The sequence below is a fragment of the Meles meles genome, chromosome 16 (genome assembly GCF_922984935.1).
Source record: "Meles meles chromosome 16, mMelMel3.1 paternal haplotype, whole genome shotgun sequence".
Lineage (NCBI taxonomy): Eukaryota > Metazoa > Chordata > Mammalia > Carnivora > Mustelidae > Meles > Meles meles.
Genome location: NC_060081.1, coordinates 48,528,566 through 48,544,499, shown reverse-complemented (window position 1 = coordinate 48,544,499; position 15,934 = coordinate 48,528,566). Strand labels below are relative to the sequence as shown.

Here is a 15,934-nt window from a genome sequence, read left to right as displayed (position 1 = left end):
AATACAGTCTTGGGGACAGTTTTCCGGTGGCAGTTTCAATTAGATTTGGTAGAAACAGTTTATAGGAGTAGATGATTAACTTATATTAAACTATAAACAGTTTACTTCCTTATTTGGGCTTGAGTATATAAACTTAAAATATTAGAGTAACTTCATATATGCAGACAAGTAATTTTGGAAAAGAAAAGTCACATTTAGTGTTTATCAGGGACTAGCAGGTTTCTATGTCCATTATTTATTGAAAACAATAAATGTGAAATAAAACAGGAGAGATCTTCTTTTGATTTATTTTCCTTTATATATTTTTCTTGATCCAAAAGTCTTAGCCAAGAAAAATCGAGCCATAAATATGGCTTATTAGCTAGGACAATAAAAAATAAACAACAGAAGGTAACAGCTGCTTATAGTTTTGTTACCTTCTGTTACCTACTCAGGCTATTACAACTTCTTCACCTCATTTCCCCCCTGGAAAAATAGAAACAGGAGTCGAGTTTTAGTCATTTACTTCATGGTATGACGGTATCGAGTATATGTCATTGGGATAGATGGGAAGTAAATGCTTCAATTCTCATTTCAATAAATTCCTATGTATTTTTTTTAAAGATTTTATTTATTTATTTGACACACAAGATCACAAGTAGGCAGAAAGACAGGCAGAGAGAGAGGAGGAAGCAGGCTCCCCGCTGAGCAGAGAGCCCGATGCAGGGCTTGATCCCAGGACCCTGGGATCATGACCTGAGCCAAAGGCAGAGGCTTAACCCACTGAGCTACCCAGGAGCCCCAGTTCCTATGTATTTTGATCTGTTTCCATTTGGTTTTGTTCATTTGCTCCTTAGAAGTCAAATCATTAGAATCAAAATAGTTCATTGAGACAGAAATGAAGTACTGTAAGTCTAACTTCAGAAATGTCCATTTGTTTAATATTACACATGAAGCCGTGACATGAAATTAGAGCGCTATGCTCTCAAAGCTCACCTTCGCTTCTTTCTGTTATCAGTTGGATAGTCTTTCTTCTTTTCCATCCCCACAGGAAAAGACGGTTACTCTACAATACGGAATCCCGAAACGTGGTCTTTCTTAAAAAGGTAGGTGTATATGCTTTTTAGAATTAATTTGTAACGTTTTAAAAAATTTTAGCTTGAGTAAATTACAACCCAAGACTACTTAATCAAGAAGCAATTTTTATGCTGCTAATGGAAGCCATTGTGCATTGAATTAAAACCTCAGATTCAGCTTTCTAAGTTCAATACTGAATTTCCCAGTCTTTTCAAAGCATATCTATTTTGAGTGAATTGTTGGTGTCTATAGCAGTCAGTGCACGTGAAGTGTAGTAAGTGAATGTCTCTCATTTTAAAAACTGAGAGAGAGGAATATCCACCTACCTTGGTGAAATATATTCCTCTTTCTCAGTGGGTGATTTCGTTCTCGGAAGCCCAGAGAGCTGGGAAGTATGAAATGGTCTCTGGCTCAAGTTGTGTTAGCTCATGTTGTTTTCCGAGAGATTTCTTTTTCACAGCATGGACCATGGTTTGCATGATACTTTGTTAGACCTTTCTCCTCTTTGAAGCCAGAATGATAATTGTGCTTAACTGCAGCATAAATAATTTACATCGTACATCTTGATTCTTTGCAGCTGTAAACAAGTTGTGGGCATTCTTAGGTTTCTGGAGCTTTCTGTAATCTGTAGAGTCTCTGAGATTTCTAGATTTCATGGATTGAGCTCTGACCCTAGCGGTTGCTTTTGTTTTCATCCAATACCTTTACCTCTGTAATGTGAACCAACCTCAGCGGTGGTCCTGTTCTAAAAGGTGTGCTTGGGGACCTTGATTCTGAGGAGAGCAGTGGTCCCAACAGGTCCTTGGACCCCTGAGTGTTATGGTGGGGCCTGATGAGGCTGTCACGGCAAACCACAACATCTCAGAGATTTGGGGATGTTTCAGGATCACACGAGTCACACACCTGACATTCCCCTTCTATTTTCCCTTCTGTTTCCTGCCAAATTGTAAGATTTTAGCTGTTCGGTCATTTCTGGGCAAAGAGGTTATAGTGTAGAAACATTCTTCCCCATTTTAGAATCAAGATTTTTTTTTCAAAGATTTTACTTATTTGAGAGACAGAGAGAGAGAGAGAGAGAGAGAGCGAGCACACACACGTGAACAGGGGACAGGGGTAGAAGGAGAGGGAGAACAGACTCCCTGTTGTGGGACTCCTTCCCAGGACCCTGGGATCATGAGCTGAGCTGAAGGCAGATAATTTACTGACTGAGCCACCTGGGTCCCCCTATACTCAAACTTTTACTATTGATGGGGTCTTTTCTCATTCTTCTATCTGTTTCACAAAAGTGACTTTTCACCTCCAGCTTCAAATGAACTTGTCCAGAACATGGCCAGCTCCAGCCTGGGAACTGCTCTGTAAATGCTTACTTTAATTTTTTTCCTCACATGAATTCTTCTTCAGATTTTGGCTTTCAAATTGACACAGAGAAACAAATGAATCCCAGGGAGTGAGCATACTTTGTGCCAAAGCGATGATAGGGAGAGAGCTGAAAAACATCCTATTATCTGTTGAGTAATAACAATATACTTTTTAAAAAATCCAGATTGTTAGACCTTGATCTTCTTTGACGTTAGCGTGGTAACCGGGCTTAACTATAGCATGAATAATCTATATTATATGTCTTCTACCAGCTAGACCCTGAAAAAATTTGACTGCCCAGCATTCGTAAGGTTGCTCTTTCTCATTTCTCCAATACGAGTCCAAAGCACCTGTTGGGAACCATGACCCTCAGGTGTGGAACACATCATCACGGATCTGCTGGCCACTTAGAAGGATGTGTCTTCAGAAGTGGGCTCCTAACCTGTGTGGTTCACAGAGCCCAGGAAGCTGTGCGATATTATAAGACCTGCTGGAATCCATGCTTGTATCAAGGATTGCTGACATATTAAATTGAGACTGTCTCTGCTGTTTATGTGTATTTGACCACTCGGTATAGCTGCTACTGTTACAAGGAAATACGCAGAAATATAAAGTTTTTATTGACTTCAGAGGAGCTTTTTGCTATAATGGATTTTCTTTCTTTCTTTTTTGTTTTTTTAAGATTTTATTTATTTGACAGAGAGACAGTGAGAGAGAGAACACAAGCAGGGGGAGCAGCAGAGGGAGTAGCAGGCTTCCAGCTGAGCAGGGAGCCCGATGCGGGGCTTGATTCCAGGACCCTGGGATCATGCCCTGAGCCGAAGGCAGATGCTTAACGACTGAGCCACCCAGATGCCCCTGTAATGGATTTTCTTAGTAGGAGTTCAAGCACCACTACTATAAATGGTTAATAACTTGTTTTGACATTAAAAATGGGTCACCATGGGGCGCCTGGGTGACTCAGTTGGTTAACCATCTGTTTTTGGCTCAGGTCATGATTCCAGGGTTCTGGGATCGAGCCCCACATTGGGCTCCCTGCTCAGTGGGAAGCCTGCTTCTCCGTCTCCCTCTGCCCCTGCTCTCTCTCATGCACTCTCTCTCTAATAAATAAATAAAATCTTTTAACAAAAATGGGTCACCATAATCAGAGACATTAAGAACTGTTGTTTTAGGATATAGTGAAGGTATCTAAATCAGGTTAGGATTGAGCCCAGGATTTAACCACAACAGAGCCAGAATGTTCTTCAATAGTTATGGGAAAGAAATACCTTTTTTTTTTAATATTAGATCAGGTGACTTGGGGCAATGGATATGTTAGACTCCACAAAGCTAGTCTTACACTTTCTAGCCCCATAGACAGAAGCCAGGTGTTGCTGTTTAAACCTAAATTTTAATTGGGAAAATTAAAAATTGAGTTCATTCTTCACAGTCGCCATGGTTCAGGTGCTTAATGGCCATGTGCGGCAAGAGGCTATATCCTGGACAGCACATGGATAGAACATTTACATCATCAAAGAAAGTGGTTTTTTTTTAGATTTTTTTTTTTTTTTAATTTGACAGAGAGAGCAATCGCAAGTAGGCAGAGAGGCAGGTAGAGAGAGAGAGTGGGAAGCAGGCTCCCTGCCTAGCAGAGAGCCCAATGCAGGGCTCCATCACAGGATCCTGAGATCATGACCTGAACCGAAGGTAGAGGCTTAACCCACTGAGCCACCCAGGCAGTTTTTTAGACAAAGAAAGTTTTTTAGACAGTGCTGAGTATGATTCTCTATACTTTTAGTAGCTTTGCCCCCTGGCGTTGGATGGAGAAGACAGAGCCCGGTTTGCCCCATAGAATCGTAGATTTGTGTCCATAAGGACATGAATTCCCTAGAGCATGAGTGGAAAAGAAATTTGTTTTCCCCGTCATCTTTTTCCAGTTCTCCCTCTCATGACAGCTCCCATCCATGACCGGCGGCACGGATCTGCATGCATTTGATTTGTTAATATTTTATTGTGTCTTTGGTAGACCTTTGTCCCCATTTGGTCTGCCTGCCATCTGAATCCTTTTCCTAAATTTGGGGGAATCCATCATTGTGTGAAGCTGGGTGGGTAAGAGGACCCTGTAAGAGAAACGCCCACATTTGTGTTTTTCCTGACTTGTGCCAGTGAGCAGGAGCACAGGAAGGTCTGGCAAGCATGGGACTGGGCTTGGGAGGGATAACTCAGAAGGGCAGAAGGTGCTTCAGAGTTCTGCCCATCACTTCTTCAGGCAGCGGCATTTGTGGCTGTGGACAGAGCCACCTGCAGTGACCGGGGCCTGTGGCTTTGGTGGCAGGTGGTTCGGCTGTGGCAAATAAAAGAGAAATACTAAGGAAAAACAACTTTTCTGCATATGTAAGTATGGGAGAGTAGCTTCACCTTTTCTAACTGACATCCTCCTCCACATGGAATCATAGTAATAGGATAACAAAAGAACATCAAGAGAACCAGAAATCGGCGATTCCTTAAATTAGCCAGAACCCAAGTAAGATATTCTGATATTCTTTTATGGAAAGAAACACTTTCATTATTGGTACATGGAAGACGGCATATATAGGAATTATGAACACCCTCCTTTGGATTAGCAGAGAGATAATTCTTTTTATTTATTTTTATTTTTTTGGTAGAGATTGCTATTTACAATTCTGTTTCTTACTGAGAACCTACTCAAAGCCGTTGCCTGTGAACAATCGCAGCAGTTTTGGTTCTTGCCACCTGGGTCGATTGGCCTGTTTAATTTGTTTTCCAGAGTGAGTAGACTGTGGCACTTGTTGCACGTTGTGCTTGAGCCTGTAGTCTGCTCTTCCTTGTGCTGCTTTCCCACTTTGGTGCACACAGCAGCTGCGGGACCCATCGGTGCCATCATGTGTGTTAGATTTGGGGCAAGGCTTCTAAGAAGCTCCATGCTCTAGCTTCCTCTTCCTCTGCTTGGATCTAGATGACCATAAATCATAGTGGATGTTGGGGAGACAGGATTGAAGAAATCGGGTCTACATGGCCGCATGAAGGAGGGCTCTTTCCCAACCGGGAACACCCACATATTCTGCCATAGAAAATTGTTTTGGGGTTGTTTTTTTTTTTGAAGTTTTTATATATGTAAGTGATCTGGATATCCAACGTGGGGCTCGAACTCACGACCCCGAATCATGCTCTTCCGACTGAACCAGCCAGATGTCCCTTGAATAGAACATCAGTGGCAATATTTGCAGTTTTTCTCAGTAATAATTCTATGCAATAGAAGAGGGAGCATAAGTTACATGAACATGAGAGAGAGGGAGAGAGATAACTTCTGTTGTGTTGAGGCCTTATGTATTTTTGTTTTGTTTGTTGCAAAAGCTGACATTACTCAGGTACACCCTCATTCAGCACATAAATCTCATTTCTTCTTATCAGAGATTGACGTCCCATTTTTAGTTAGCCTTTATCTGGAATCTACCTCTGTACTGTTAGCATGGGTTCTATACGTAGTCACAATGGGGCTGTGGAAGCAGCTAGGAACGTTATTTCCCTCCATTGCTTCATCCTGCTTACAGGGAGACCCCAGAGCTAGAGGGTGTCCAATGCCTCCTTGAAGGAACAAGTTGCCAGTTTTGTAAAATGTAGATGCAGCATTTTGAGTGACTTCTTGGCCATGAAGATTGTGGTGCCTGAGGATCTAAGTTCAGTGACGAATTTTAGATTCATAAATGTGTAGAAAATCTTTGACAGTCTTATTAGAAGGCCTTTTCCGGGCTGAAGGGTTTCACGTCGGCTGTATTACAGAAGGGTGCTATGAAATTATCTTAGATGTAAACACTGGAAGAGAGCATGTGATATTCATTCAGAAGTCTTAAATGTGGTGGTTCAGGAAATGATCCATTTTATGTTGGGCATCATGTATGAATGGTTGGTTGTCAGAGATGAGGTATTAGGGGCTTAATGTTTTGACTTTAGAGTTTACTATGTATTAGTAATAACATTTTCCTCTTCTAAAATGTGGAAGTAGCAACCGTATGCTTGTGAGGTTATTCATAGACGTTTTATGCATGCTAATATATTTGAAATGTTTTGAGTCCTTTGGGGGAAAAGTGCTCAATAAACACAAATAACTACTCATGTTAGAGGTTCATTTCTGTTGACTTAGTACACGGCCATCTTTTTCTCTTAATAATGTCAGAGCATCTGAGTAATGGTATGTCATAGGTTGAACAAAATAGAAGACATTTTTAGTCTCAGCACAGTGTAACCCGTGATAGATGATTTAATCTCTCCTGCTCTATTCTTTACTGTTTAAAGGCGTTATTTGGCAAGATTGTGTTGAATAAAGTAAAAGTTTGCACAAAGAGCCAGGAGGCTGTAATTTCTACCTCAGTTATGAAGGTGATAATATTTAAGTCTAAGACTATTCTTACAGGAACCCCACAAACTCAACCATATTGCTTCTATTCTTCTTCTTTCTTTCTTTTTTTTTTTTAAGATTTTATTTATTTATTTGAAAGACAGAGATCACAAGTTGGCAGAGAGGCAGGCAGAGAGAGAGGGGGAAGCAGCCTCCCTGCTGAGCAGAGTCTGATGTGGGGCTCGATCCCAGGACCCTGAGATCATGACCTGAGGCGAAGGCAGAGGCTTTAACCCACTGAGCCACCCAGGTGCCCCAGAGCCTTTTATACTCTTAAAAATTGAGAGTGTCTCGAATAACTTAACATTATGTGACTTCTGCCGTAAATATTTGCTATATGAGGAAGGAAAATGGGGACACTTAAAAATATCTAGAATCAATCCATTTCAAGAAGGTAATGAACCCATTCTATGTTAACATAGAAAACTGTTTTCAAATGAAAAATGACTGTATTTTTCTAAAACAAGGTAAGTTTGGGAAGAAGAGTGGCACTGTTAGATTTTTTTGCACATCTCTAATTTCTGGCTTCGTGGAAGATATCTGGATTCTCTTGTTTGCTCCTGCAGTGAGTCATCTGAGATTTCAAACACGACAAGTCCTCTGTGAATCTCCAACTTGTGAGGGAATGACAGTGAAAAAAGGCTAATCATGTCTTAATATCCTTATGAAAGTCGTTTGGACCTCCTGGCCTCCTGAAGTGGTGCTAGGCACCATACTTTCAGAACACCTGTTCTATACTAGAGCCCTAAAGCCTGTCTTTAGAGTATCTCCAGTTTTGTCATCTATTTGTACCAGAAACATCCCCATCCAGTGAGTGTGGTTATGGTAAGAAAGCAAAGATGAGAGGAAAAAATGCATGACTTGTTAAAAACACTCTCTTTTGGTTTCATGTACAGAAAGCTGCATCACCTAATGACCAGAATGGAAGCATTTGAAATGTCAGTGCGTGTCTCTACCTTTATCTCTCCAGCAGAGAGGTGTGCCTAAGTATTGGTAATTAGGATTACAATCTTTTACATCCATGATGAGAGAGTGGGCTGTTCTTAAGTGTTAGTGAGGGGATTCATCAGACACAATGACTTCCCCTCTAAGACATCAGTGCCATACCACAAGCAGTGATTGTTTAATTATTTATTGTAGTGACTTGTCATTTATATTATGTTGTTTATTATAATAAGTATTTCTCCCCTGTGTGCCTGTAGGTTGGCTGGGATCTGAGTGACCTAGGCTATGCTCCCCTGGGCTTGGCTCCAAGCTGTGGGTTGGGTTCAAAGTTGCTCCTGAGCCTCCCTCCTGAGACTTGCACAGGCCATGTTCCTCTGTCATGGCGGAATTATAAAGACCACGCAGAAACTTGTAGTGTCTCTGAAGGCCTGTACTTGGAGTTGACCCACCATCGCTTCAAACTCACATGCCATTGCTAAAGCAAACTGCATGGCCAAAGCTTAATATCAATGTGGCAGGAAAGCATATTCTTCCAGTGGAGAGAGGATGGGGGTAGATAGGGAGAGGAAAGAGCTAACTGTTGGCTTTAACATATTCTGATTCACCACAATGTGCAATTCTAAAATATTGGTAAATAACCCTTTCTGCCCGGCTAGTTCTTAATCAGAAAAATAACTCAGGGAACAAATTTTAATTTTAATTTTAGGCTGCCATTGTCCCATGGACTGTGTCTTCAAAGTAGCGCTGGCATCTGGCACTTACCCTCTTCTCAATGGTCATTTCTCCAGTTGTTTTCGTGCTATTGATCTGAACTGTTGCAAGAGCCTCTAAGTTTGTCTCTGTCCTAGTTACTGTTGCTGTGCAACCAAACACCTAAAACTGAGTGCTTCAAATGATAGCAACCTTGAGTCTGCTGTTAGGGCAGGGTTCCGCAGAGAAAGCTTGACTCTCCTCCCTACCGCATCTGCTGGGGCATTTTGCTGGGTGCCAGGACATCCACTTTTGCCATGATTCACTCATACACCTGGCCAGTGGAGCTAGCTGGCTGTCAACTGGGAACTAAGGACCAGGAGCCTCAGGTTATCTCCATGTGGGCTTTCCATGAATTACCTGGGCTTCCTTATAGCATGGTGGCTAAGTTGCAAGTGTGAGTGTCCCAAGAGATAGGATGTGGAAAGTGTCATTTTCCTTTTTTTGGTAAGTTTTTATCGAAGTTCTAGTTAGTTAAACATACAGTGCAATATTAATTTCAGGTTTACCATATAGTGATTCAACACTTCCGTACAACACATCCCAAGTGTACTTATCACAAGTGTCCTCTTAATCCGCATCACCTATTTCCCTCACACCCCCACCTGCCGCCCCTCTGGTAACCATCAGTTTGTTCTCTATAATTAAGAACCAATTTCTTGGTTTGCCTCTCTCATTTTTACCCTCTTTTCTTATTTATTTATTTATTAAATTCCACATATGAGTGAAATCATATGGGATTTGTCTTTCTCTGACTAACTTATTTCACATAGCATAATACTCTCTAGCTCCACCCATGTCATTGCAAATGGTAAGAATCCATTCTTTTTTCTGGCTGAGTAATACTCCAGCGTATGTGTGTATGTGTGTATACACGTACCACATCTTTATGCATTTATCAGTTGATGGTCATCTGGGCTGTTTCCGTGATTTGCCTATTGTTGATAATGCTGCTATAAACATCAGGGTGCATGTATCCCTTGGAATTAACATTTTTCTATCCTTTGGGTAAGTACCTCCTAGTGTGATTGTTGGATCATAGGGTAGTTCTATTTGTAACTTTTTGAGGAACCTCCTTGCATTTTTCTAGGGTGGCTTCACCAGTTTGCATTCCCACCAATAGTGCATGAGGGTTCCCTAGAAAAGTGTCAGTTTCTTAAGATTTGGCCTTGAGAACCTACCCAGTGTAACCTCTTTTGGATTCTATCAGTTACAAAGTCCACTCTCAAGGGGAGGGGACATAGATCCCACCTCTCAAGGAAAGGCTTGTCAAAGAAATCTGAGCCCATGTTTTAAAACTACCATACTTTCTCTACCTCAGTTCTTCCCCCCACAAATTGCCCCACGTTTGCATCCTACCTCCAGAATCGTCTTCCTAAAGCATAGCTCTGTTCATGCCTTAGCTCACCAATGTCTACCAAATAAGAAGTCAATTAATCTTGCATTCAGAATGATACATTTATCACCCTTTAGCGTTCCCCTACGTTCCAGCCAAACTCTCGGCTTTTTCTCCTTTTGCCTTTGATCATGTACCTTTTTTTTCTCTTTTTCTAGAATATTTTCCCTCTGATCTTTTCACATCCTGACATTCTGTGCTTAAAATAAATGCTACCTTCTCACAAAGATTTCCTTGAGCTCTCCATTATTCTGCAGTGTGTCCTTGCACATTCTCCCATAGTACTGTTTGTTTTGTTTTGTTTTTTAAAGATTTTGTGTATTTATTTGACAGAGGGAGAAAAACCACACGTAGGCAGGGAGGCAGGCAGAGAGAGAGGGGGAAGCAGGCTCCCCGCTGAGCAGAGAGCTCGATGTGGGGCTTGATCCCAGGACCCTGAGATCATGACCTGAGCGGAAGGCAGAGGCTTAACCCACTGAGCCACCCAGGCGCCCCTCTCATAGTACTTTTTAACTGTGCCTTTTTAGAGATCCTTCAATTGCTATCTTATGCAAGAATATATGTGCGGGTATGTGTTTTATATACTCTTGTAGATTTTATGTTCCTCAAAGGGGCTTCATATTTTTAGGTAATATTAATCTTCAACTGCACCAGTATTTTGAGATATATGTCACAGTGCTTGCTTTTTTTTTAATGAATGAATCGAGAGTATGAATGGAATTACAGAGTATGCTTAGACTTTTGTGAAAACCTACTAGAAGCACTATGATTGTGGATTAAGATTGCTGGTTGGCTACAAAATAAGTAAAAATAGGTTGATGACTTAATTGTGACATGAATGTTAGGAAGAATTATTGAAAGAAAGATTTCACTTATAATTGCAATGTTGCTATACGGAAGTAGGGAGCAACTTACCTGGACAGCTGAGGGACTAAGTGAAGAAAGCTAGAAAACGCAATTGTGTGACATAAGATACATTTCAAGTAAGTGGAGAGGGATAGTTTATTCTTGGAAAGTAAGATTGAGTACAATTATATGCAATTATCATTTTTGTGTAATTAAAGCATAAAACATACAATCCCTCTCAAAACTGGGGAACCTCAATATGATTCTGAATTTGATCTGAAAGAATGAACCTATAAAACTGTCACAGAATTATAAGAAATATTTATCAAAGTACTTGCCATCTCAAATATTTAAGAATAATATGAGTTAATGATGATTGAACAGAGGTATTAGTACAAGAATATATCAATGAATAAAATATAGAGTGTATACATACGCATATATAGTAGGTGATAGGGTTGGCATTTCAGATCGGAAAGAAAAAGATAAATTAGTCAGTAAAAGATGTTGGGACACCTACCTAGTCATCTAGAAAGATGAAACAGAATCCTTACCAGACAACTCATGAGAAAATAATTCTAGAGGATAAAAATTATAAGTGTAACAAAGTAAACTATAAATGTATGTGCATAATATATGAGTCAACATTTTTACCATCTTTTGGTGGAAAGGATATCTCTAAGTAAAAAACATGAAGGAAAGACTCAAAAGAAGAAACTACGTACAGTGTTTTAAGTCTTCATTATTTTATTTTAGTATAATGGAGAATCATCTGAATTTGTTTGAAAGTTTGAAACTTGTTTGCATAATATGGAATCAACATGATGTCCCTAAAGTACAAAGTGCTCTTACAATAAGCTTTTACAATTTTATCAATAAGATGAATGTCTTAATAGAATTGTGAGGGGAAAAACAAAGGTAATTCATAAATAATGAGTACAGGGCCAGCCAACCTATGAAAAGGTGTGCAAACCTGCTAGCTATCAAAAGTGCACATTACGTCAACAGTGGCATATCTCTGTAACTGAAACGATAAAAATAAAATGAAACCAAACAAAATATGTCTACAATTGGGGATGGTATAGGGAAACCAGTACTATAATGTCATTTTTCTTAAACTGAGACGAAGGACCATATTCCTCATTCTGTTTTTGGCTGAAGATATATTTGTAAAAATAAATAGCCAGAAAAAGACAATGAAAAATAACAAAATAAAATCTCAAATATATTTCTATATATCTATGAAATGTTCATCAGATAGAAAATTATTCTGTCAAATTCCTGTGAAAGTTTCTAAATGTTTACTCTCAGCTTCTGAACCAATCTCGTGGTGGGCCAGTGACAGACCATTTTCAGTCTGGCACCATTTTGTGGACCGCGCTTCGAGAAGTGCTGCTTTCATGCACTAACGGGAACACATTTTGGCTCAAAATTTCTGAAGGAAAGATTGGCATCACATATAAGATTTTAAATGTGCAAACTCTTCTATTTCTTGGAATTTATTTTAAGGCCATAATCAGATAGTTGTGTACGATTATTCTATCCTGGGGGACCTGGGTGGCTCAGTGGGTTAAGCCTCTGCCTTCGGCTCAGGTCATGATCTCAGGCTCCTGGGGTCGAGCCCCGCATTGGGTTCTCTGCTCAGCACGGAGCCTGCTTCCTCCCTCTCTCTCTCCCTACTTGTGATCTCTCGCTCTGTCAAATAAATAAATAAAATCTTTTTTTAAAAAAAAAAGATTATTCTATCCTTTTCTGTTACACAGAAAAAGAGGGAACCTCAATATTTTTCAGTAGAGTAGGGATTAACTAGTGATGGTACAATCACACTGTGGCGTACTGTATAGTCATTATAAATAATTAGGTGAATGTTGTGTATTAAATTTTTTTATGGTAGAAAATTCAAATATATGTAGGAAGAATAGTATCAAGAATCCCTATACAACCCTCACCCGGCTTCAACTATTGCCTACTCATGGCCAAATTTGTCCCTAGCCCTTGGTATTAGATGCGCATTTATTTATGTGGAAAGATGATCATTGTAAATAAAAAAAGAAAGGTTATAGAGGAGCATTTTTTCACTCTCTTAACAATTTACTGATTGCATTCCGACGTCAGAATTGGCATTATTCTAGGAGCTGGGGCTTCACAAGTGGGTAAAAAAAGAAACTCAGCTAGATACTTCCATTCTCATAGGAAAGACAGGACAATCAACTACCGAAATTATACTATATAGTTACCTTTCACTATTACAGAGAAAGATTAAGCAGTGAAGGGGGATAGGGAGCATTTGGGGTGCTGTAGTTTCAGGAAGGATGGACAGAGAATGCCTCCTGGAGGAAGTGGTCTTTGAGTCAAGACCCTAAGTTGCTAAGATGGAAACATGCAGCAGTCTTTGCGGAGACCTCCCCAGGCTGCTAGGGGTGGGGGTGGCCAATGTAGACACCTAAGGCAGAAGTGAGCCCTGTGTGTGTGAGGAAGAGCAAGGAGGCCCCTGTGACTGGATTGAACTGGGGTATGGAGACACCAGGGCAGAAGTGGTAGGAGACACTGTGAAGGGTCTTACAGACCCCTGTGAAGACTTCGGCTCCTACTCTGAGTGAAATAGGGAGCTACTGGAGGGATTTGAACCTAGGAGTGATCTGAGGTTGCTTTTATTTTCAGACACTTATTTTGACGGCTGAATTGAGAATAGACTGTAAGGGGGCAGGTCCAGAAGGAGGAGGATCAGATGGGAGGTTATCGTGAGAGCCTGGGGGGACATGGATGATCCTAATTTGGACAAGGGTGGGAAGGGTAGAAATGGTTTGAAGGGGTCAGATTTTGATCTGTCTTGAAGGGAGAGTCAGGAGAATCTGCTCAGGGATCCCATGTAGGGTGTGAGAAAGGGAGAGGTGTTAAGGGTTGTTCTGAGGTTTGGGGCCTGGGCACCTGGAAAGATGGAGTTGCTGTTTACTAGAAGGGGGAAGACTCCATCCCCAGACGTTCGAATGGGGAAGCTCAAGAGTGGGCTTGGGAGGCGTTGAATTTGAGGGTCCATTAGACATCAAAGTGAAGATGTCCCATAGACCGTTGTATATAAGGGTCTGGAATTCAGAGAGAGGTCTGGGCTGAAGATATGTAAATGTGGGAGGTGTGAGTCTGGGTGAGGTCACCAAAGATGTCAATGCATGTGGAAAGTTCAGAAGTCTGAGGACTGAAGCCTAGGGTCATTCACTCTTAAGATGGGGAGATGAGGGGGGTCAGCATTAACAATCAGGGAGTGAGGTTTCCTCCTCCTAATGAAGTAGGAGGAAAACCAAGGGTGTGGGGGTATCTTGGAAGCCCACTGATAAGTGTTTCAAGGCGGGAAGAGCAATCAGAGGCTGTCAAGAAAGAGGCTGTAGATTCGACTGAACAGAGAGCTCAGATGAAAGTCTGACCAACAGGATCTGCCAGCTTGGTTTCCTTACTGGCGTGTGGATTGTGAAGCGTGGAGATGATGAGGAGGAAGCCAGTAATTATTGTCATTTTAAGAATTCAGAAGGAACAGTGTCTTCTTATTTCTTTGTCAGGAATGTCAAATATATACCCTGCCATTAAAATTGAATATAGCAGCCAAAAAGGAAAGGAAGAAAAAGAAACTAAAATTACTGAAAGACAGTTTTCCCATGTTCTGTCAGAGAGCGTAAATTAATTATAAAGCTGGTTGATGCAGATGCAGCTGGACAGACTTGGGTTACGCTTTAGCAGGGAACATCCGTGGGGAAAGGCCCAGCGAGAAAGTGAAGTCAACTGAGAGAGAGAGAGAGGGAGGGAGAGAAGGAGGGAGAGGGAGAGAAGGGAGAGTGTGAGGGAGAAGGAGAGAGAGTGGGAAGGAGAGGGAGGGTGTAGGGGAGGAGAGATAGAGAAGGACAAAAAGGGGGAGAGGGAGAGGAAGAAAGAGTAAAGGAGGGAGAAAAGAGAGAGGGAGGGAAGGAGAGAGGAGGAGAGTGAAGGAGAGAGAGAAGATAGGGGAAACGTGGAAAACCCAAGAGAATCACTCATGCTTGAAGCAGATAAAGTTAGTTGAGTCTCCAGGAATAGAATACCAGAAACATGGTAGCTGCTTTGAACAGTAGTTTAGCCTGGATAGACTTGAAAATGTATACATTCTTTATGGAGGAACAGTTTTCCTGACACTTAAAACAGTCCACCGTGATCCCACAGAGTGGTGAATTCGGGTCTCTGAGGCCCGAATGCAGTCAATGTTCGGGAGATGCTGTCTTCGAGTCCTGGGAGTTGTGCCAGTTTCTTCCCTAGGCGTCGATTGGATAAAAAGCTATCACATTTTGGGTAAATTTTCTCTAGAAAATATTGAAACAAATGCTAAACTAAAACTTTATAATTTTACTAGTTTCCCTAAGTAGAAAGGAAAACCTCACCTTTTTCACCTGCAGGGAGATCATGTGGGGTCTGAATGCACAAGTTCGGGAAGTAAAATGATTTATTTATTTCATTTTATTTTATTTATTTTTTTTGCGGTAGGCTAAAATGATTGCTGCCTGAATAAACATTTTGAACACTATCCCTCCCCACCAAACACACACACAATACACGTATTCTAGTGCTTATCAAATTATGAAAGCTGAGTTCAGATAAAATAACAGGAGGTTTTTCCCTGGCATCAGCCAAGAGTTATTTGGAAACAGGCAGAACAAGTTAAAGTGTAAGCCTCATATAGCGAAGGGAAAGATTTGTGTACCAGACACAGATGGAATACGTTCATACTCACATAAATATTATGTCTTTGTTCTTGCCAGGGCCGAGATGCAGTCATTGTCTTAATTAACTTGGGGAATTTTCAGATTTTCGGCTCCAAAACTTTAGTCTACTGGAAACTGTCACCCGGCTAACTAGCAGGGACCTTCAATGGGCTCCGTATCCAAATTAGGTCTCAGGGATGGGTGTGAAAGGGCAGATTCACCTCTTTTTTCCAGTTTTTATGTTCTGGGCTTCTGTTATTCCAGTACATGGACAAGTTTCGACAGAGAAGCTTAGCAGCTTTTCTATTATTCATAAATGGAGATTTTACTCAGCAGAACTCATGTCTTTTTGCAGTGTGTTAATTTGTGGAATATTCTGAAACCCAGCCTGAAGATGACGCCACTGTCAAGGGTCACATATAGTCTTTCAGTAATTTTGTTTGGAACTGTGTTTTGTTTTGTTTT

General features: G+C 40.9%; 1 protein-coding gene across 7 annotated transcripts in view; it reads left to right on the top strand.

The window, feature by feature from the left end:
• Positions 1-15,934, top strand: part of PLCB4 (phospholipase C beta 4) — a 420,401-nt gene that overhangs the window by 31,710 nt on the left and 372,757 nt on the right. For 5 of the 7 annotated variants that reach the window (XM_045980883.1, XM_045980895.1, XM_045980893.1 and 2 more), the window contains exon 2: positions 1,031-1,085. The exons of the other annotated variants lie outside the window; for them this stretch is intronic. The gene's annotated coding sequence lies outside the window, so the exon portion shown is untranslated. The remainder of the gene's footprint in view (positions 1-1,030; positions 1,086-15,934) is intronic. 7 annotated transcript variants of the gene reach the window in all.